Genomic DNA, 23,746 nt, shown 5'->3' on the forward strand with positions numbered 1-23,746 from the left:
ATATCACTCCAAGGACTCAAAGGAAGGCTTTCTCACTACCTTTTCCCCTTTTGGCACTTTCTGGCGCCTTTGGACCCAAGTTCCAGTTTTGGTCTCTTTTGGTCCCCTTTTGCTTACTGGCAAAGGAAGACGTGCGAAACTCGTCTCAGGCCACTGAAATTCCATGAATATCACTCCAAGGACTCAAAGGAAGGCTTTCTCACCACCTTCTCCCCTTCAGACAATCTCTGGTGCCTTTGGACCTAAGTTCAAGTTTTGGTCTCTTTTGGTACTGGCAAAGGAAGACGCATGAAACTCGTCTCAGGGTACTGAAACTTCTTGAATATGACTCGTAGGACTCAAAGGAAAGGTTTCTCACCACCTTCTCCCCTTCTGGCACTTTTTGGCGCCTTTGGACCCAAGTTCCAGTGTTGGTCTCTTTTGGTCCCCTTTTGCTTACTGGCAAAGGAAGACGTGCGACACTCGTCTCAGGCCACTGAAACTACTTGAATATGACTCCTAGGACTCAAAGGAAGGCTTTCTCACCACCTTTTCCTCTTCTGGCACTTTCTGGCGCCATTGGACCCTACCTCTAGTTATGGTCTCTTTTGGTCCCCTTTTGTTTATCGGCAAAGGAAGACGTGCGAAACTCGTCTCAGGCCACTGAAACTCCTTGAATATCAGTCCAAGGACTCAAAGGAAGGCTTTCTCACCACATTCTCGCCTTCTGTCACTTTCTGGTGCCTTTAAACCCAAATTCCAAATTTGGTCGCTTTTGGTCCCCTTTTTCTTACCAGCAAAGGAAGACGTGCGAAACTCGTCTCAAGCCACTGAAACTCCTTGCATATCACTCCAAGGACTCAACGGAAGGCTTTGTCACCACCTTCTCCCCTTCTGGCACTTTCTGGCGCATTTGGATGCAAGTTTCAGTTTTGGTCTCTTTTGGTCCCCTTTTGCTTACCGGCAAAGGAAGACGTGCGAAACTCGTTTCAGGCCACTGAAACTCCTTGAATATCACTCCTAGGACTCAAAGCAAGGCTTTATCACTGCTTTCTCTCGTTCTGACACTTTCTGGTGCCTTTGGACCCAAGTTTCAATTTTGGTCTCTTTTGGTTCCCTCTTACTTACCGGCAAAGAAAGACGTGCGAAAGTCGTCTCATGGCCACTGAAATTGCTTGAATATGACTCCTAGGACTCAAAGGAAGGCTTTGTCACCATCTTCTCCCCTTCTGGCACTTTCTGGCGCATTTGGATGCAAGTTTCAGTTTTGGTCTCTTTTGGTCCCCTTTTGCTTACCGGCAAAGGAAGACGTGCGAAACTCATTTCAGGCCACTGAAACTCCTTGAATATCAATCCAAGGACTCAAAGGAAGGCTTTCTCACCACCTTCTCCGCTTTCGTCACTTTCTCGCGCCTTTGGACCAAAATTCCAACTTTGCTCTCTTTTGGTCCCCTTTTGCTTACCCGCAATGGGAGACGGGAAAACTCGTCTCAAACCACTGAAACTCCTTGAATATCACTCCAAGGAATAAACGAAGGCTTTCTCACCACCTTCTCTCCTTCTGCACTTTCTGGCCCCTTTGGACCAAAGTTCTAGTTTTGGTCTCTTTTGGTGCCCTTTTGCTTAGCGGCAAAGGAAAACTGGCGAAACTCGTCTCAGGCCAATCAAACTCCTTGAATATCACTCCTAGGACTCAAAGGAAGGCTTTATCACCGCCTTATCCCCTTCTGACACTTTCTGGTGCCTTTGGACCCAAGTTCCAGTTTTGGTCTCTTTTGGTTCCCTTTTGCTTACTGGCAAAGGAAGACGTGCGAAACTCGTCTCAGGCCACTGAAATTCCATGAATATCACTCCAAGGACTCAAAGGAAGGATTTCTCACCACCTTCTCCCCTTCAGACAATCTCTGGTGCCTTTGGACCTAAGTTCAAGTTTTGGTCTCTTTTGGTGCCCTTTTGCTTAGCGGCAAAGGAAAACTGGCGAAACTCGTCTCAGGCCAATCAAACTCCTTGAATATCACTCCTAGGACTCAAAGGAAGGCTTTATCACCGCCTTATCCCCTTCTGACACTTTCTGGTGCCTTTGGACCCAAGTTCCAGTTTTGGTCTCTTTTGGTTCCCTTTTGCTTACCGGCAAAGGAAGATGTGCGAAACTCGTCTCACGCCACTGCACCTTCTTGAATATCACTCCAAGGAGTCAAAGGAAGGCTTTCTGACCACCTTTACCCCTTCTGGTACTTTCTGGCGCCTTTAACCCATGTTCCAATTTTGGTCTCTTTCGGTCCCCTTTTCTTACCGGCAAAGGAAGACGTGCGAAACTCGTCTCAGGCCACTGCAACTCCTTGAATATCACTCCAAGGAATCAAAGGAAGGCTTTCTGACCACCTTTTCCTCTTCTGGTACTTTCTGGCGCCTTTAACCCATGTTCCAGTTTTGGTCTCTTTCGGTCCCCTTTTGCTTACCAGCAAACGAAGACTTACGAAACTCGTCCCAGGCCACTGAAACTCCTTGAATATCACCCCCAGGACTCAAAGGAAGGCTTTCTCACCAACTTCTCCCCTTCTGGCACTTTCCGGCGCCTTTGGACCCAAGTTCAACTTTTGGTGTCTTTTGGTCCCCATTTGCTTAACGGCAAAGGAAGATGTGTGAAACTCATCTCAGGCCACTGAAACTCCTTGAATATAACTCTAAGCACACAAAAGAAGGCTTTGTCACCACCTTTTCCCCTTTGGCACTTTCTGGCGCCTTTGGACCCAAGTTCCAGTTTTGGTCTCTTTTGGACCCCTTTTGGTTACTAGTAAAGAAAGACGTGCAAAACTCGTCCAAGGCCACTGAAATTCCTTGAATATAGTGCAAGGACTCAAAGGAAGCCTTTCTCACCACCTTCTCCCCTTCTGGCACTTTCCGGCGCCTTTGGACCCAAGTTCAACTTTTGGTCTCTGTTGGTCCCCATTTGCTTAACGGCAAAAGAAGATGTGTGAAACTCGTCTCAGGCCACTGACACTCCTTGAATATCACTCCAAGGACACAAAAGAAGGCTTTGTCACCACCCTTTCCCCTTTGGCACTTTCTGGCGCCATTGGACCCAAGTTCCAGTTTTGGTCTCTTTTGGACCCCTTTTGGTTACTAGTAAAGAAAGACGTGCAAAACTCGTCCCAGGCCACTGAAATTCCTTGAATATCACTGCAAGGACTCAAAGGAAGCCTTTCTCACCACCTTCTCCCCTTCTGGCACTTTCTGGCACCTTTGGACCCAAGTTCCAATTTTTGTCTCTATTGGTCCCCTTTTGCTTACCCGCAAAGGGAGACGGCAAAACTCGTCTCAAGCCACTGAAACTCCTTGAATATCACTCCAAGGACTAAATGAAGGCTTTCTCACCACCTTCTCTCCTTCTGCACTTTCTGGCCCCTTTGGACCAAAGTTCTAGTTTTGGTCTCCTTTGGTGCCCTTTTGCTTAGCGGCAAAGGAAAACTGGCGAAACTCGTATTAGGCCACTCAAGCTCCTTGAATATCACTCCTAGGACTCAAAGGAAGGCTTTATCACCGCCTTATCCCCTTCTGACACTTTCTGGTGCCTTTGGACCCAAGTTCCAGTTTTGGTCTCTTTTGGTTCCCTTTTGCTTACCAGCAAAGGAAGACGTGCGAAACTCGTCTCAGGCCACTGCACCTTCTTGAATATCACTCCAAGGAGTCAAAGGAAGGCTTTCTGACCACCTTTTCCCCTTCTGGTACTTTCTGGCGCCTTTAACCCAAGTTCCAGTTTTGCTCTCTTTCGGTCCCCTTTTCTTACCGGCAAAGGAAGACGTGCGAAACTCGTCTCAGGCCACTGCAACTCCTTGAATATCATTCCAAGGAATCAAAAGAAGGCTTTCTGACCACCTTTTCCCCTTCTGGTACTTTCCGGCGCCTTTAACCCAAGTTCCAGTTTTGGTCTCTTTCGGTCCCCTTTTGCTTACCAGCAAACGAAGACTTACGAAATTCATCCCAGGCCACTGAAACTCCTTGAATATCACCCCTAGGACTCAAAGGAAGGCTTTATCACTGCCTTCTCCCCTTTAGACAATTTCTGGTGCCTTTGGACATAAGTTCCAGTTTTGCTGTCTTCTGGTCCCCTTTTGCTTACTGGCAAAAAAAGACGTGCGAAACTCGTCTCAGGCCACTGAAACTCCTTGAATATCACTCCAAGGACTCAATGCAAGGCTTTCGCACCACCTTCTCCCCTTTTGGAACCCTCTGGCGCCTTTGGACCCAAGTTCCAGTTTTGGTTCATTTTGGTCCCCTTTTGCTTACCGGCAAAGGAAGTCGTGCGAAACTCGTCCCAGGCCATTGAAACTCCTTGAATATCACTCCTAGGACACAAAAGAAGGCTTTGTCACCACCTTTTCCCCTTTTGGCACTTTCTGGCGCCTTTGGACCCTAGTTCAAGTTTTGGTCTCTTTTGGACCCCTTTTGCTTACTAGCAAAGGAAGCCTTCCGAAACTCGTCCCATGCCACTGAAATTCGATGAAATATCACTGCAAGGACTCAAAGGAAGCCTTTCTCACAACCTTCCCCCCTTCTGGCACTTTCTGGCACCTTTGGACCCAAGTTCCAAATTTGGTCTCTTTTGCTCCCCTTTTGTTTACTGGGAAAGGAAGACGTGCGAAACTCGTCTCAGGCCACTGAAATTCCTTGAATATCACTCCAAGGACTCAAAGGAAGGCTTTCTCCCCACCTTCTCCCCTTTTGGCACTTTCTGGCGCCATTGGACCCAAGTTCCAAGTTTGGTCTCTTTTGGTCCCCTTTTGCTTACTGGCAAAGGAAGACGTGCGAAACTCGTCTCAAGCCACTGAAATTCCTTGAATATCACTCCAAGGACTCAAAAGAAGGTTTTCTCACCACCTTCTCCCCTTCTACCACTTTCTTGCACCTTTGGACCCAAGTTCCAATTTTCGTCTCTATTGGTCCCCTTTTGCTTACCAGCAAAAGGAAGCCGTGTGAAACTCGTTTCAGGCCACTGAAACTCCTTGAATATCACTCAAAGGACTCAAAGCAAGGCTTTCGTACCACCTTCTCCCCTTTTGGAACCCTCTGGCGCCTTTGGACCCAAGTTCCTGTTTTGGTCCATTTTGGTCCCCTTTTGCTTAACGGCAAAGGAAGACGTGCGAAACTCGTCCCAGGCCATTGAAACTCCTTGAATATCACTCCTAGGACACAAAAGAAGGGTTTGTCACCACCTTTTCCCCTTTTGTCACTTTCTGGCGCCTTTGGACCCAAGTTCCAGTTTTGGTCTATTTTGGTCCCCTTTTGCTTACTGGCAAAGGAAGACGTGCGAAACTCGTCTCAGGCCACTGAAATTCCTTGAATATCACTCCAAGGACTCAAAAGAAGGTTTTCTCACCACCTTCTTCCCTTCTACAACTTTCTTGCACCTTTGGACCCAAGTTCCAATTTTCATCTCTGTTGGTCCCCTTTTGCTTACCAGCAAAAGGAAGCCGTGTGAAACTCGTTTCAGGCCACTGCACCTTCTTGAATATTAATCCAAGGAGTCAAAGGTAGGCTTTCTGACCACCTTCTCCCCTTCTAGCACTTTCTAGCACCTTTGGACCCAAGTTCCAAGTTTGGTCTCTTTTGGTCCCGTTTTGCTTACTGGCAAAGGAAGACGTGCGAAACTCGTCTCAGGCCACTGAAATTCCTGGAATATCACTCCAAGGACTCAAAGCAAGGCTTTCGCACCACCTTCTCCCCTTTTGGCACTCTCTGGCGCCTTTGGACCCAAGTTCCAGTTCTGGTCCATTTTAATCCTCTTTTGCTTTCCGGCAAAGGAACACGTGCGAAACTCGTCTCAGGCCACTGAAACTCCTTGAATATCACTCCTAGGACTCAATGGAAGGCTTTCTCACCACCTTTTCCCCTTTTGGCACTTTCTGGCGCCATTGGACCCAAGTTCCAAGTTTGGTCTCTTTTGGTCCCCTTTTGCTTACTGGCAAAGGAAGATGTGCGAAACTCGTCTTAGGCCACTAAAATTCCTTGCATATCATTCCAAGGAGACAAAGGAAGGCTTTCTGACCACCTTTTGGTTACCGGCAAAGGAAGCCATGTGAAACTCATTTCAGGCCACTGCACCTCTTGAATATCACTCCAAGGAGTCAAAGGAAGGCTTTCTGACCACCTTCTCCCCTTCTGGTACTTTCTGGCGCCTTTAACCCAAGTTCCAGTTTTGGTCTATTTTGGTCCCCTTTTGCTTACCAGCAAAGGGAAACGTACGAAACTCGTCCCAAGCCACTGAAACTCCTTGCATATCACTCCAAGGAGTCAAAGGAAGGCTTTCTGACCACCTTTTCCCCTTCTGGTACTCTCTGGCGCCTTGGACCCAAGTTCCACTTATGGTTCTTGGTCCCCTTTTGCTTACCAGCAAAGGAAGACGTACGAAACTCGTCCCATGCCACTGAAACTCCTTGAATATCACTCCTAGGACTAGGAGGAAGGCTTTATCACCCCCTTCTCCCCTTCAGACAATTTCTGGTGCCTTTGGACCCAAGTTCTAGTTTTGCTCTCTACTGGTCCCCTTTTGCTTACTGGTAAAGGAAGACGTGCGAAACTCGTCTCAGGCCACTGAAACTCCTGGAATACCACTCCAAGGACTCAAAGCAAGGCTGTCTCACCCCCTTCTCCCCTTCTGGCACTCTCTGGCGCCTTTGGACCCAAGTTCCAATATTGGTCTCTTTTGGTCCCCTTTTGCTTACTGGCAAAGGAAGACGTGCGAAGCTCGTCTCAGGCAACTAAAACTCCTTGCATATCATTCCTCGGACTCAATGGAAGGCTTTCTCACCACCTTCTCCCCTTCAGGCACTTTCTGGCGCCTTTGGACCCAAGTTCGAGTTTTGGTCTCTTTTGGTTCCCTTTTGCTTACCGGCATAAGAAGACGTGCGAAACTTGTTTCAGGCCACTGCAACTTCTTTAATATCACTCCAAGGAGTCAAAGGAAGGCTTTCTGACCACCTTTTCCCCTTCTGGTACTTTCTGGCGCCTTTAACCCAAGTTCCAGTTTTGGTCTCTTTCGGTCCCCTTTTGCTTACCAGCAAACGAAGACTTACGAAACTCGTCCCAGGCCACTGAAACTCCTTGAATATCGCTCCTAGGACTCAAAGGAAGGCTTTATGGCCTTCTTCCCTTTAGACAATTTCTGGTGCCTTTGAACCCAAGTTCTAGTTTTGCTCTCTTCGGGTCCCCTTCTGCTTACTGGCAAAGGAAGACGTGCGAAACTCGTCTCAGGCCACTGAAACTCCTTGAATATCACTCCAAGGACTCAAAGCAAGGCTTTCGTACAACCTTCTCCCCTTCTGGCACTCTCTGGCGCCTTTGGACCCAAGTTCCAGTTTTGGTCTCTTATGGTCCCCTTTTGCTTACCGGAAAAGGAAGACGGGCGAAACTCGTCTCAAACCACTGAAAGTCCTTCAATATCACTCCTAGGACTCAAAGGAAGGCTTTCTCACCACCTTCTCCCGATCTGGCACTTTGTCGTGCCTTTGGACCCAAATTCCCGTTTTGGTCTCTTTTGGTACCTTTTTGCTTACCAGGAAAGGAAGACTTGCCAAACTCGTCTCAGGCCACTGAAACTTCTTGAATATCACTCCTACGACTCAAATGAAGGCTTTCTCACCACCTTCGCCCCTTCTGGCACTTTCTGCAGCCTTAGGACCCAAGTTCCAGTTTTGGCCTCTTTTAGTCCCCTTTTGCTTACCGGAAAAGGAAGACGTGCGAAAATCGTGTCAGGCCATTGAAAGTGCTTGAATATCACTCTAACGGCTAAAAGCAAGGCTTTCTCACCACCTTCTCCCTTTCTGGCACTCTCTGGCGCCTTTGGACCCAAGTTCCAGTTTTGGTCTCTTATGGTCCCCTTTTGCTTACCGGAAAAGGAAGACGGGCGAAACTCGTCTCAAACCACTGAAAGTCCTTCAATATCACTCCTAGGACTCAAAGGAAGGCTTTCTCACCACCTTCTCCCGATCTGGCACTTTGTCGTGCCTTTGGACCCAAATTCCCGTTTTGGTCTCTTTTGGTACCTTTTTGCTTACCAGGAAAGGAAGACTTGCCAAACTCGTCTCAGGCCACTGAAACTTCTAGAATATCACTCCTACGACTCAAATGAAGGCTTTCTCACCACCTTCACCCCTTCTGGCACTTTCTGCCGCCTTTGGACCCAAGTTCCAGTTTTGGCCTCTTTTAGTCCCCTTTTACTTACCGGGAAAGGAAGATGCGAAACTCATCTCAGGCCACTGAAAGTCCTTGAATATCACTCCTAGGACTCAAATGAAGGCTTTCTCACCACCTTCTCCCCTTCTCGTACTTTCTAGCGCCTTTGCACCCAAGTTCCAGTTTTGCTCTCTTTTGGTCCCCTTTTGCTTACCGGAAAAGAAAGACGGGCGAAACTCGTCTTAGGCCACTGAAAGTCTTTGAATATCACTCCTAGGACTCAAAGGAAGGCTTTCTCACCACCTTCTCCCCATCTGTCACTTTCTGCCGCCTTTAGTCCCAAATTCCAGTTTTGTATCTTTCGGTACCTTTTTGCTTACTGGAAAAGGAAGACGTGCGAAAATCGTGTCTGGCCATTGAAAGTGCTTGAATATCACTCCAATGACTAAATGTAAGGCTTTCTCACCACCTTCTCCCCTTCTGGTACTTTGTTGCGCCTTTGCACCCAAGTTTTAGTTTCGCTCTCTTTTGGTCCCTTTTGCTTACCGGAAAAGGAAGACGGGCGAAACTTATCTTAGGCCACTGAAACTCATTGAATATCACTCCTAGGACTCAAAGGAAGGTTTTCTCACCACCTTCTCCCCATCGGGCACTTTCTGGCGCCTTTAGACCCAAATTCCAGTTTTGTCTCTTTTGGTCCCCTTTTGCTTACCAGAAAAGGAAGACGTGCGAAACTCGTATCAGGCCACTGAAAGTGCTTGAATATCACTCCAAGGACTAAAAGGAAGGCTTTCTCACCACCTTCTCCCCTTCTGGTACTTTCTGGTGCCTTTAGACCCAAGTTCCAGTTTTGGTCTCTTTCGGTCCCTTTTTGCTTACCGGGAAAGGAAGATGCGAAACTCGTCTCAGGCCACTAAAACTCCTTGAATATCACTCCAACAACTCAAATGAAGGCTTTCTCACCACCTTATCCCCTTCTGGTACTTTATGGCGCCTTTGCACCCAAGTTCCAATTTTGGTCTCTTTTGGTCCCCTTTTGCTTACCGAAAAAGGAAGACAGGCGAAACTCGTCTCAGGCCACTGAAAGTCCTTGATTATCACTACTAGGACTCAAAGGAAGGCTTTCTCACCACATTAATGTAAAAGCAAGAGAAATGAGAAACCAAACCCTAGGTTGGACCCTTGGCTGTCACCCAAGGTTGCCTTAAGCTCTGGAAAATATCCTAAATTGGGTAAAGAAGAGAAAAAGGTTCAAGAAATGTAAGAAGTCTCTACCCTAATTTGGTAAAAAATCTATTTATACTAAAGTTGGCGCCCTCCAAAGTAGTTACTCTCATTCTTTCATCGTAAACCCGCGCAGCATCAGTTTTGGTTTTGCCTCTCTGGAGTGATTACTATGAGTATTGATAGTAACCACGCGCAACACTGGGGCATTTTGGACTCTCTGGAGGTGTCACTATGAATTTTGATAGTAACTACGCGCAGCACCTTCAATTCTGCATGCTCTGGAGTGATTACTATGAATATTGATAGTAACCACGCGCAAGTTTAGTGGATTCTGGGTTGCTGTAGTTGTCACTTTAAGCTTTGAAAGTGATCACTTTGGTCCCTTTGCTGGAAATGGCTTGCTGTAGTTGTCACTATCAATATTAAAGTAGTTACTTACACCTCAAATTCCTCAAAATCCAATAATTCTTCAAAATAAGCTTGGGGGTTCCTGCCATATTATTCAAATGATCAAAATATGTAAAATAAACTATCTAAATTCATGTAAATTAACAAAAAACTAAGAAACCTATATTATTTAGCCTAATTGGAATATTCATCTTATTTACACTATCTAAGTCTATTCTTTTCTATAAAAAGTAATAAATGATGTATAAAAATATAGTAAAATGTGGATTCATCACAACCCCAAACTTAAACTTTTACTTGTCCTCAAGCAAACCAAAATTCAAGGACTAAAGTAAAAAAAGTTGGACTTATCCAAAAAAATTTCTCAAAATTTTTCTGTTCCAATCTTTCAACTCTAATATGCACTTTCTCCATTTCAAAATCATGGAGTCATTCAACAAAGAAAGCACACTCATATCAATTAATTTTATGCAAAGTCCCATACAAGTGAAACAAAAATTCAACAAGGTTCATCATACTTCACACAATGCCAAGAAATTATCTGGCTCACAAGGTGGTGTTTCACTCTTCACTCCTCAGTGTTTCAAGATAGGTATTTTCCCTCAATACATGTAAATTGCTCTACCGTACCATATGCTTGCCCATATTCTCAATCTCCTTTGCCTTAATACAATGATTTACCTATCAAAAGGACTTGGTTGGTCACAAATAGGGATAGGTAAGGTTCAATTTGATCAAGGAGGGTCAAAAGCTCAGGTGGGTTTTCAAGATAAGGGAATCCTCTTGAGTGAGTGAATACAACAATTAGAATGAAATGCATCAAATGAGGTAGCCTAAGAGGTTCAAGCATTTTTCACCTTGTTTTTCATCATTTTTCATTATGTGAAGATCTCTTCAATCTCATGGACCTTGCTTCATTTTATTTTCTTTCCTTTTTCATTCTCTCTTTTATGATTTCTTGGACTTTGGCAACCACTCTTTTCCTTCAAATTTGAGCAAATTATATATATATATATATATATATATATATTTTTATTTTTATTTTTTTGACATGTATTAGTAACATGTATGATGTCTACCACCTCAAACTTAAGAGGTTGCTTGTCCTCAAGCAACTACCGTCAAAATCAACATCCCAAACTTAATGTTTGCAACACAGAAAAATTAGGTGCAAGAAAAATTGTTTGGGCAAACTAAGTTTGGCAAAGGAAAGGAATGTAATGCAATAAGGTGCAAAGGTGGGCAATGGTGAGTGGTTATGTGTGTGTGTAAAGGAGGCCTCAATCATGTAGATAAAAAATTGCATAATGCATATTAAATTAAGAAGCAGGGCAAGTTCTAGAGAATAGATGCAAAATTACATGAAGTATACACACAGAAAGGAAATTAGGGGCTCAATTCTCTACCATGGTAAAAATGGTGATAATTACTTAACATCATGTGAGGATAACTCACCTTGAAGAAAAGATATTCAGTATGGCATGGAGAGAAAATTATTTACAAAAGTGGAGTGTGTTCATGAATTGAATGAAAATTGCAATAAGAGTCTAAGATTGGAATTACAAAATTGGGTTCAATGAAAAAGAAAAAGAACAAAAATATATTTTTGTATTTTAATGTATAATTATGCAGGAAAAACGAGGTTAAGAGTATATGAAATAGAGGCAAAGAACTTCACCCCCCTTTCATGAATGATAGTGCCTTAACTCATGGGCAAAAAAAATGATGCTTGTTGTTCGCAATCTAACACTAGCAAGTGCACTAAGATTGCAGCAAGTGATGAGTAAATTTAAGATCAGAATATCGTCTCCACAGATAATTTAGATTTCAAGTACCACTTCACAGAATTATAACTATTTGAGCCATACGAATTTTGGAAGGAGATTTGTAACATATAACAGCAATAAACCAAAGCAATTAAAGCAAAGAACTTGCAGAGAAACAGAGTATAAGATTTGTGATGAAATGAAATAGCAATGAAAGATAGTTAGGAATTTACTTCACAAGAATATCAATATCAATCCAATTAAATCCTCTGAACATTCAAGCAATTGAACAATTGACAATCAGTTTCACATATATCTAGCCAAAGGTTAATTCCTTAACTCATTGACCCTAACAATCCACTAAACCTCCTTAATCCCTTAGGTGAGATTCAATTTCAGGTTGCATTAAGAATTAGAACTATAAGATTGCAGAATTAGGTCTCCTTATCCCTAAGAAATCCCTAAACTCTGGTTGCCAATTCAGATCGGAGCAAACAATCCAATTCCCATTGGTAAAGATTCCTCTTGATTAATCAAATGAATTTCCATTTAGAGATTGCATGAAAAGCAGAATTAACAACTCAATTAATCCAAGAACTTAAAGTTCAGAAGATAAAGTCGAATCAATACATCAATTCGAGTTCCATAAACCCCTAACTATGGGAAATTAAGCACTCATTGCAACAAAAACAGAGAAAGAAGAAGAAGAAGATGAAGAAGAATGCAGAGCAGCCATGGCCACGAGCTCCAATCCGATCCCTCTTCTTGGAGCTTCAAGCTTCGACCCTAGTCTTCTCTCCACTCTCTCTCAACGAGAATCTAACTAACAAAACAGAAAATGAGCAACCGACCCCGGTTTTCGCGCTTCAATCATGTATATATAGAAACCCCACTTCTGCGTGTTGTCACTTTTCTTCACAAGAGTAACCACGCAGAAGCTTTATGTAGTGCGCGTGTTCACTTTCAAGAGCAAGAGTAACCACGCGCAACTTGCAGAGTTGAAGGCTTCTCTGGAACATTCACTTTTATTCAGAATAGTGGCAACGCAGGAGGTCAAGGGCTGCGCGTGATCACTTTCGTGAGTAATAGTAACCACGCGCAAGCTGTCCTGATACAAGTGCCTCTGGAACGCTCACTTTCGCTGGCGAGAGTGACAACGCGCAGCTCCTCAGGAATAGAGTCTTCTCTGGAACGTTCACTTTCGCTGGCGAAAGTGATAACGCACACTGGCAACGCTCACTCTTGTAACTAAAAGTGATTACGCACAGGCTCCTCTTCTCATTTAGGCTCTGGAATGATCACTTTCACTAACAATAGTGATCACGCCCAGCCTACATCCCATAATTCTTGTATTTTGGAGTCCAACATTGCCGTTCTTCCTCTTCCTTTCCATTGATGATCCATTTCCATGACTTTTGCTCAACTTATTCCTTCAAAACAAGATAAATTCCTTAAGAACTAAGCATAAATTCTACAAATGCGAAAATAACTACAAATTGAATTAAAACTTTCAATCATTCTCTTTTTCTGAGTTTTTCTGCTTTCTTCATATATTTTCCTTATTAAATGAGCTAGAATTATGCTAAAATATCAGTAAAAATATGGATTCATCACCACCCCAAACTTGAATTTTTGCTTGTCCTCAAGCAAATCAAACTAAACCAAGGGTAAGTTCCTCTATTTTCAAATTCAAATAGCAAACTGCTTTTCTCAGATTTTCCAATTTCTAATTCTGTGTTTTCTGCAAAATTTTCAATCAAGTTGTTTATCCAAATACTCATCATGATATTCCTACTGCATAATCATCATTAAGTAAGAATTGCTACCTAAGTTCATATATTTCATCAAAATTCATGTGAGTACAATTAATCAACATGATCACAGCTCACTTGGAAGTGTTTCTCTCATCACTCAACAGTGTTTAGGTGTTGTTTTCACTCTAAATCATCAATTTCACTGTACTCTACCATATGCTTGCCCAATTTCTCCATCTCCTCTGCTTAGTACAATTAATCACACATCTAGAGGACTTTTTCAGGTTATAACAAGGCTAAGGTTAAGGTAGGTATCAAAGAAAATAGAAAACAATACATGCAGTTTCAAAAGATCAGAGGCATTTTGAGTGGTTTGTTTTAAAACTAGCCTGGATCTACATTATTCCTCCTTAATTCTCTCACTTATGCAGCAAACAAAATTTTTCTTGCAGCAGAATTTTCATCTCTTTTCTTCTTTTCTTGCTTTCAGTCACTATCTTCTTTTCTGCAGCACTTTGCTGCACTTCTTTTCTTTTGAAATCACATTTTTGTTCTTTTCACAGCTTTGCTTCATAATTTTTTTTTTCATTTTGCTGCAGCACTTTTGTTCTTTCTTTCTGGCTTGTTGAACTCCAACTTAGGTAGCATGCTATTTCCCACCCCAAACTTAGAACATTGCTTGTCCTCAAGCAATTAAAATCTGGATGCCACCCCAAACTTAGTTTTAAAACTCATTCTTGATTAAACTCATTATGCCTTTGATCTTTTGAATGGTAAAAATTGGTTTTTCAGGCAAGGCTTTATAATGAGGTAATTTCAAGAAAAGGGATATTAAGCTCAAAAGGGTGAACTAAGACATTCAATCATAAAGGAAGGCCTTTAGGATGACTAGGTATAATCAAACATGGCCTCTATCATGTGGGTGAAAACTGTAGCATGCACATTCAATTAAGAACAAGGGCAAGTTCTAGAGAATACAGCCAAATATGATTAATCACACAAGAAAAGAATTAGACAGCTCAAATCTCACTAGGTATTATAAGTGATCATGTGGATTAATGAAAACACAATGCACTTTTTCAGAAATTTATGCACCTAGTGGCAACTGCCTCAATTTTGAAAATACAAGTGTGATCTCATTTTGAGAATGGGAAAAACAACTTAAAAAGAAAATTACACAGAATTCACAAAATTGTCAATCATTTTTATTTGATTAACAGCCAGTAATTTATTATCTATTCTAGTATTTTGGTGTTTTTCAGGAATAATTCAGTGTAATTGTGAAGCTAACTCATGAATAAGAGGTAGAGAATGAAACCCCTCTTTCATGGCAGCTTGTACAAGTGTCAGCTTCCAAGGTGTGTGAGTGTTGTGTGGTTGTGACATTTTCTGCACAAAACACCAAAAATTCCATCAATTATCAAGTGAAAAGGGATTGAATTCTGCAGAATTAATATATGTTCAAAATATAATTGTTCAGAATTAGCATGAAACCAAAATATACCAACTGTGCAAATTACAAACCCAAATTCTAAAATGAAACCAAAAAGTTTGAAACTTAATTACAAAACCATCAAGAGAAAATTCGAATTAACAGAAAAGAAAATAAAAATCCTAAGCTAGTCATCTTGAGCATCCTCCTCATCAGAATTTTCATCTTCATCTTCTTCCTCATCCTCCTCATCTTCTTCTTCCTCCACCACTTCTTCAGTTGGCTGTGGAAAATGAGTCTTGTATATTGGCAAGTCTTTAAAAACTGATGAGCGTAGACATTGAGCATTCTCAGCCAAGTTTGGTGTGTGATAAAGTTCATCTTTGGTCATTCCCATCTTCTGACCAAGATTCATCAACACACATTCCACTAGCATAGTTCCTGCCTTCAAACTGTTGTGGAGCTCAGTTTGTCGTTCAGCCAATTGATTTTTCCTTTCAACCAAAAGATGTAGGATGTCCTTCATCTTCATTGGTTTCTCCTTTCTGAACTGGGCGGGGATAGGTGCAGCTGAAGTGCAGGAGGTGGTGGCATAGATTTCCTTTACCATTGAGACAGAGATAGGGGGAGCAGATATGATTTTCTCTTGGTAGTCTCCAACTTCAACCCCTGCATCCTCACAAAGTAAAGTGATTAATGAGGGAAAGGCTAGTGAATCTCTTTTTGTTTTCAGAATATTTAAGATACATTCACTAATTACTTCCCCTGCATCAATGTACATATCATTAACAATAGCAAACAATAATTCAGCCCTCTTTACTGCCAGGGTTGAACTATGCTTGACTGGCATGAAAGAATTCAATAGAAAGGTACTCCAAACTTTAGCAAATGGTAGTAGGTTCTTGGTGGTGATGCACTTGGGTTTCTGGGCGAGGTTCAGCTGCCAAGTTGTGCCTGGCCTTCCAATTCTGTTCAGGATTTCAATATAATCCTTGTCTTGACTATTCTTAAAGTCAGTGAAGTCCATCTGCCCAGGTTGTCTTTCAGTGTAAATTTCCAACACTCGATTGATGTTGGCAGCAGTGAAATCCACCCTTATACCCTTGACCATTGTGTGAAATTTGGGAATTTGGTCTCCCTTGAACCGCATTGCATTTGCATAAAACTCCTGTGTAATTTCTCTCCAACCATTATCCGCCAAGGAGCAGAAGTTGTCCCATCCCCTTTTCTGAATTTCTTCTGAGTACTCAGGATAGTTTCCTTCAGCAATTTCAAAGGCTCTATCTGGGACAATCTTCCTCCTCAGAATATTTGCCTTGAAATAGTTTTCATGAGCAATGCTCCTGAATCTTGGATCATGATCAGTAGGGGTAGAGGTAGAAGGCGCATTTCTTCTAGTCGGCTGAGGTGGTGAAGAGGTTGCAGGTGTGGTTACACTTGGCTGAGGAGGGTCAGCAATTTCAATGGGTGAGGAAGGTGAGACACCATCAGTTCTTGCTCTTTTAGTGGTTGAATAATTCCTGGCTGTTCCAGCTTGCATATTCCTGATAGATCTCCTTCTTGGAGTGTTGCTGGCAGATCCAGCTTTGGTCTTCTTAGAAGGTCCAACTGGTGTATTCAAAGAAGTTCTGACCATTTTGAAGTGACTGCAAAAACAAGCAAGTAATTTGACAGTTTAAAATTCAAGACACAGAATTGTGACAATATACATCTCTTTACTAGATAATTTCAATCAATCCATGTGCAGAATTCCAATTTGCAGTATGTATCTATTTACAATCAGTTGCTGTCATGAGAATGTAATCATATCAACACACAAGCACTATTGCAAATTACTAAGCAATCACAGTCAAAATTGGTTAAACCTTTAAATTTGTAGTTTAGAGTGCACACTCTCAAAGCACATCAGGTTAACACAGAGATGCTATTATAGGTCATCAACATATTTTTTTACATGCTCTCTTAACTTTTCAGATATACCAGAACTTAGGTACAAAATTAATCAAACCATATTCAGGGGATTTTAAACTGGCCTTCATAATTTGTAAACTCAAAGTTCACAATTTCACCAAGAATGCAGAAAAAGAATCACAATTTTCAACCAAATTTCAACTACTAATGGTTCCTAAAAGAAATTTTCTTCTGTCAGTAAAATTCATCCAGAATATTGCCTATTGTTTCTTTGAATCACATACAATTAGGACAGTGCACTCATTCATTATCATCAAAGACTAAAGATCAGTTTAATGCAGGACTATCAGTATGGTATCTGTACAATCATGCAGTGCAATATACAACAGTAACTCATTCCATACAACTCAGTTCAGACATCAACATTCAAATATTGCATGCAAGGAGTATTTTCGCTGATGGCAACTGGAATATTTCTATTTCTTTCAAAGTCATTTTCAGATTTTTTCGCATAATGCAGATGTGCATATGTTAACAGAGGAGATTGAATGACTTTGAAACCCTATTCACAGTATTTAAAGTTACTTATATCAATTACGCTCAAGATATTTCCCCATTTGCCATTTTTGACATTTTTCCAGAGTTGCAGCAAAGAAAAACCTTAAATACAATTTCAGAGAATGCAGAGAGCGTACCTGGAGCTTCAAAAATGTGAATGACAATGAAAAAGAGGGAGAAATTGCTTGCTGGTTGCTTCACGAAAGATTGAAAGTCAGAGAAATTCAGAGAGAAATGGGATTTAGGTTTAAATGGATGTGAGCGTGGTTCCTTTATATGGAATTTGGGGTCACGCGTGTGCACGTGCCCACTTTTTAAGTGAGAAGTGAACGTTCCCTTGTGAATAAAATTCTGCATTGTCACTCTTGTCGAACAGAGTGAGTGTTCCAGAGAACTTGAAAATTTTGAATGCAATGCGCGTTATCACTATTGCCCAGCAATAGTGATAACGCGCAAGCTTATTGCTTGAGCGTAGGTACTTTTATCAGTAAAAGGAGTAACGCGCTATGAAATATTCTATACTTACCTGCGCGTGATCACTCTTGACAAGGAAAGGAGGTGATCCAGAGAGTGTGTTTTTCTCATCTGCCTCTGCGTTATCACTCTCATCAGCGAGAGTGATTGTTCCAGAGAGCTGTGTTTCCCATCTGCCTCTGCGTTATCACTCTCATCAGCGAAAGTGATTGTTCCAAAGGGGAAATCTCAGAATTCCATCTCTGCTTGATTGCTTTCCTGCAAAAGAGTGATTCCTTTCATCAATCCAAGTTCTCCAAACTTTAATTGGCTCACTTAACAAATCATAATCATTCCAATACACACTCACCATATAAAATACCTATTTCCCTCATCATGTTCACCTTTAATTACATATGCAACATTCATCCGAGGCTGAATTCTGCAGAATTTCTACTTAACATATTCACAATGCAATTCTGACTTTTCCATAACACATTATAATATGAAGTCCAATTGCATTTATCAGATTTGCCACAAATGACAGATTTAGCATGCTTCAAAATTTATCTTTTGCATCAAAATTACAGAATATGATGAGTATGATGCAGAACTTTGTATTTTGCAGAGAATTTGCATAATTTGATAACTATTATTCCGACTGTACAAGAACTTTAAACATTCTAATTAATTCCAATCTGCATTCTTGTTTCAGCCACCAGATTTATTCCAAACATCAAATTCAGCAAGGTAACCAAGATGAAAAGTGCAGACTTTTGACTTCTTATGAACACTGTTAATTCAAAATTAATGCAGAAAAGTTAATTTGGGTTAGAAATGTGAGTTGCCTCTCACAAAGCGCTTCTTTAATGTCACTAGCTTGACATTAGTTGTTCCTCACTCAAGAGGAACCAATTTCAAGCACACTTGGACTTTCTCAATCTGACCTCCATGATAGATTTTTAGTCTTTGTCCATTCACCTTGAACTCTCTCCCATCCTTTGGATCTGCTATTAGTACAGCACCATATGGAAATACTTCTTTCACCACAAAAGGTCCAGACCACTTAGATTTTAATTTCCCTGAAAACAATCTCAACCTTGAATTAAAAAGCAAAACAGACTGCCTAGGTTTTATATCTCTTTTTAGAATAAACTTGTCATGCAGCTTTTTGGTCCTTTCCTTATACATTTTGGCATTTTCATATGCATTGAGTCTAAACTCGTCTAATTCATGCAGCTGTAACAATCTTTTATTTCCTGCACTCACTTGATCAAAATTCAACCATTTCACAGCCCAAAAAGCTTTATGTTCTAGTTCCACTGGTAAATGGCAGGCTTTTCCATATACTAATTGATAAGGAGACATGCCAATTGGTGTCTTGAAAGCTGTCCTGTATGCCCACAAAGCATCATCCACTTTCTTAGACCAGTCCTTCCTTGAACTACTAACTATTTTCTCCAAAATCTATTTTATTTCTCTGTTGGAAACCTCCACTTGACCACTTGTTTGAGGGTGATAGGGTGTAGCTATTCTATGCTTTACTCCATACTTCTCTAGGACTGATTCTAGATATTTGTTGCAGAAATGGCTTCCTCCATCACTTATCAGAATTCTGGGCACTCCAAATCTTGAAAAAATGTTCTTTTTGATAAATGCAATAACAGTCTTAGCATCATTGGTTCTGGTAGGAATTGCTTCCACCCATTTGGACACATAGTCCACTGCTACAAGCATGTACTCATTCGAGAATGAGGTAGGGAAAGGACCCATGAAGTCTATTCCCTACATGTCAAACAATTCTACTTCAAGTATATTTTGTAATGGCATCTCATGTTTTCTAGATATATTCCCCATTCTTTGGCATCTATCGCACCTTTCCACATAGTTCTTAGCATCTTTGAACAAAGTTGGCCAGAAAAGACCAGATTGCAAAACTTTTGCTGCTGTTCTTGAACTTCCATGATGTCCTCCATATTCTGAACTGTGGCAATGCCACAAAACATCTTGCTGCTCTTCCTCTGGTATACACCTTCTCAACAATCCATCTATTCCAATTTTGAACAGTAGTGGATCTTCCCAAACATAATATTTGCTATCATGGAAGAATTTTTTTCTCTGCTGCCAATTCATCCAATTTGGAACATGGTGTGTAGCTTTAAAGTTGGCTATATCAGCAAACCAGGGCTGTGATTCAATCTTGAATAGGCTTTCATCTGGAAATTCTTCTTTAATTTGTTCCACTCCAAATGGTATGACTTCAAGTGGTAATCTTGACAAGTGGTCAGCAACAGTGTTTTCTTTCCCTTTTTTGTCTTTGATCTCTAGCTCAAATTCTTGGAGGAGTAGAATCCATCTTAATAATCTGGGCTTTGCATCCTGTTTTGTCAAAAGATATTTAAGAGCAGCATGATCAGTGTATACAATCACTTTTGAACCCATTAAATATGATCTGAACTTATCAAAAGCATGTACAACAGCTAAAAGTTCTTTTTCTGTTGTTGTGTAATTCACTTGTGCAGGATTTAACACTTTGCTTGAATAATAGATAGCATGTAATTTCCTATCTTTCCTCTGTCCTAAAACAGCACCCACTGCACTATCACTTGCATCACACATGAGTTCAAAAGGTAATTTCCAATCTGGTTTTGCAAGAATAGGTGCAGAAATCAGTTTCTCTTTTAAAACAGAAAATGCATGCAAACAATTATCATCAAATATGAAATCTGTATCTTTTACAAGTAAATTACTCAAGGGTTTAGCAATCTTGGAAAAATCTTTTATGAATCTTCTATAAAAACCAGCATGTCCTAGAAAACTTCTAACTCCTTTAACATTGATAGGTGGAGGCAATTTACTAATGACTTCTATTTTAGCTTGGTCCACCTCCATTTCCTTCTCTGAAATTTTGTGACCAAGGACAATGCCTTCTTGTATCATGAAATGGCACTTCTCCCAATTTAACACAAGGTTAGTATCTTGACATCTCTGCAAAACAGTGGATAGATTAGCTAAGCAATCATCAAAAGAATCACCAAAAACAGAGAAATCGTCCATGAACACTTCTATGATGTTTTCTACCATATCAGAAAAAATAGAAAGCATGCATCTTTGGAAAGTGGCAGGGGCATTACACAAACCAAATGGCATTCTCCTATATGCAAAGACTCCAAATGGACATGTAAATGCAGTTTTCTCTTGATCTAAAGGATCTATAGCTATTTGATTATATCCTGAATACCCATCAAGAAAACAATAAAATGAATGTCCAGCAAGTCTTTCTAACATTTGATCTGCAAATGGTAGTGGGAAATGGTCTTTTCTGGTTGCATCATTTAATTTTCTATAGTCTATGCACATTCTCCATCCAGTCACAGTCCTAGTAGGGACAAGTTCATTCCTTTCATTAGGCACAACTGTCATACCACCTTTCTTTGGAACAACTTGGACTGGACTTACCCAATTGCTGTCAGAAATAGGGTATATTATTCCTGCATCTAACAGCTTTATGACCTCTTTTTTAACTACCTCTTTCATGGCTGGGTTTAACCTCCTTTGTGGCTGCACAACAAGTTTGAAATTCTCTTCAAATAAAATTCTGTGCTTACAAAATGAAGGATTTATACCTTTCAGGTCTGCAATACTCCAGCCAATTGCAGATTTGTGTTCTCTCAAAATTCTGAGCAATTTTTCCTCTTGTTCTTCCTTAAGTTCATTATTGATGATGACTGGATTTTCATGATTCTCATCCAGAAATGCATACCGCAAGTGTGAAGGGAGTTGTTTCAGTTCTAGCCTTTGCTTTTCTTCTTCTTTAGCATCCTTTTTCAGCTCTTCTTTCACTATATTTTCTGCAGGTTTTTGAATTGGCAGAGCTTCTAGTTGCTGCTGCACTTCCATGATATCTTCTTCATTCAGAGTTTCAGATTTGTCATTCCCTGCAGATATTATCTCTTCTAACATAGCAGTTTCATCAAAATCTTTCATATGGTGTTGTGTAATGAAAGTATCCAGTATATCTATCTTCATACATGTATTATCTTCAACTGGATATTTTAAAGCTTCAAACACATTAAATATTACCTTCTCATCTTGAACTCGAAGCATAAGTTCACCTTTTTGCACATCTATTAAAGCTCTTCCAGTTGCAAGAAATGGCCTCCCTAGGATCAAAGGAATGTTAGAATCCACCTCCATGTCCAGAATTACAAAATCTGCAGGAAAAATGAACTTATCAACTTTCACTAATAAATCTTCAACAACTCCATATGGATAAGTATATGATCTATCAGCTAGCTGCAGTGTAATGTTGGTAGGCTTCACTTCCTCTATTCCAAGTTTCTGCAGAACAGCCAATGGCATCAGATTTATGCTTGCTCCCAAGTCACACAATGCTCTTCCCACAGTGCAGTTTCCTATTTCACAAGGAATGCTAAATGATCCAGGATCTTTCAACTTTTGAGGAAGCTTTCTTTTGAGAATGGCACTGCACTCCTCTGTCAAAGGTACTGTTTTGTCATGCTCTAGCTTCCTTTTTCTGGAAAGTAGTTCTTTCATGAACTTTGCATATGAAGGCATTTGCTCCAAAGCTTCTGCAAAAGGAATGTTAATTTGTAATTTCTTAAAGACATTCATAAACCTTTCAAATTGTTCCTCTTGTTTAGGATTTTGGACTCTTTGAGGATAGGGTAGCCTCTTGTATTTTTCTGGGTCTATTGGCTTACAAGCTTCCTCAAAGAGTTGCTTTTTGGTTTTCCTTTCAGAATTCATGGGAACTTTTTCTTTTTCTTCTGAATGGTCTTTCTTCAATAGTTTAAAATTTCCTTGTTGCAGATCTTGTTCAATGTTTCTTTCTACTACATCATTCACTTTCTTTTCTGCTGGTTTAGGGCTTGCAACTACAGCTCCACTCCTTGTAGTTATGGCTTGACATTGCTCTTTAGGATTGACTACTGTATTGCTTGGAAATCTTCCTTCATCCCTGCTGGATAATTGTTCAGCTAATTGTCTGATCTGTGTTTCTAGTTTTTTCATGGAGGCTTCTTGGTTTTTGAAGCTTGTTTGAGTCACCTTCATGAATTGCAGCATAGTCTCTTCCATCTCAGTCAACCTCTCATTCATAGGTCTGGAAAATTTTTGATTTCCTTGAGGTTGAGTGGATGAATTCCTCTGAAAATAAGGCTGTTGTGTTGCTGGACCTGCATTAGAAAAAGGCAAATTTGAGTTAGAATTCTTTGCAGCAGAATATTGATTATTCCAATTAGAATATTGCTGAGTTCTATTATTCGAAAATTGAAATCCAGGGGGATATGATGGCTGTTGTCTCTGAAAATTATTCATATAATTCACTTGCTCTTGTGGTTCACTTGTGGATGCCTCACATGCACCATTTGCATGGTTTCCTCCACAAAAATCACAACTTAGCTGACTGGTAGGCATACTCCCTGTTTGCAGATTGTTGATTTGTTGTGTTAAGGCAGCTAATTGTTCTGAAAACATTTGATTTTGTAGCTGATTTTGTAAAAGAATAGTTTCCAAAACTTTAGCTTCATGACCAGAGTTTCTTCCTTGATTCCTTGAGTTTGAATTCTGATACATTGAAGATGCCATCATGTCAATAATCCTTTGAGCTTCTTCTAAGGACTTTGTATTTAATGAACCTCCAGCAGCAGCATCAACCATTGTTCTTGTTACTGCATTCATCCCATTATAAAAAGTTTCCAATTGCGTCCAATCTGGAATACAATGATGTGGACACCTTCTTAGCAATTCTTTGTATCTTTCCCAAGCTTCATACAATGATTCTCCTTCTTGCTGCACAAAGGATGTAATTTCTCCTCTCAGCTTAGCAGCTTTGGATGGAGGGAAGTACTTGGTTAAAAACTTATTCACAAGTTCTGTCCAGGTTGTGATGCTTCCTTGTGGTTGAGCTTGTAACCAGCATTTTGCTTTATCTCTCAAGGAGAAAGGAAATAGTCTCAGTCTGATGGCTTCTTCACTAACCCCATTTATTCTTATGGTGTCACATAGCTGTAGAAAATTTGAAATATGTAAGTTAGGATCATCAGAATTTCCACCAGAAAACT

At 40.8% G+C, this 23,746-nt stretch overlaps 1 non-coding gene across 1 annotated transcript; it reads left to right on the top strand.

Annotated features, from left to right (window-relative positions):
• Nucleotides 1-23,400: 23,400 nt before the first annotated feature.
• LOC113870590 lies at nucleotides 23,401-23,507 on the top strand. The gene has a single exon (XR_003505611.1). It is a non-coding gene; the product is annotated as a small nucleolar RNA R71 (small nucleolar RNA).
• The last annotated feature ends 239 nt before the right edge of the window (nucleotides 23,508-23,746 follow it).

The sequence above is a fragment of the Abrus precatorius genome, unplaced genomic scaffold (genome assembly GCF_003935025.1).
Source record: "Abrus precatorius isolate BTA unplaced genomic scaffold, Abrus_2018 Scaffold6, whole genome shotgun sequence".
Classification (NCBI taxonomy): Eukaryota; Viridiplantae; Streptophyta; class Magnoliopsida; order Fabales; family Fabaceae; genus Abrus; species Abrus precatorius.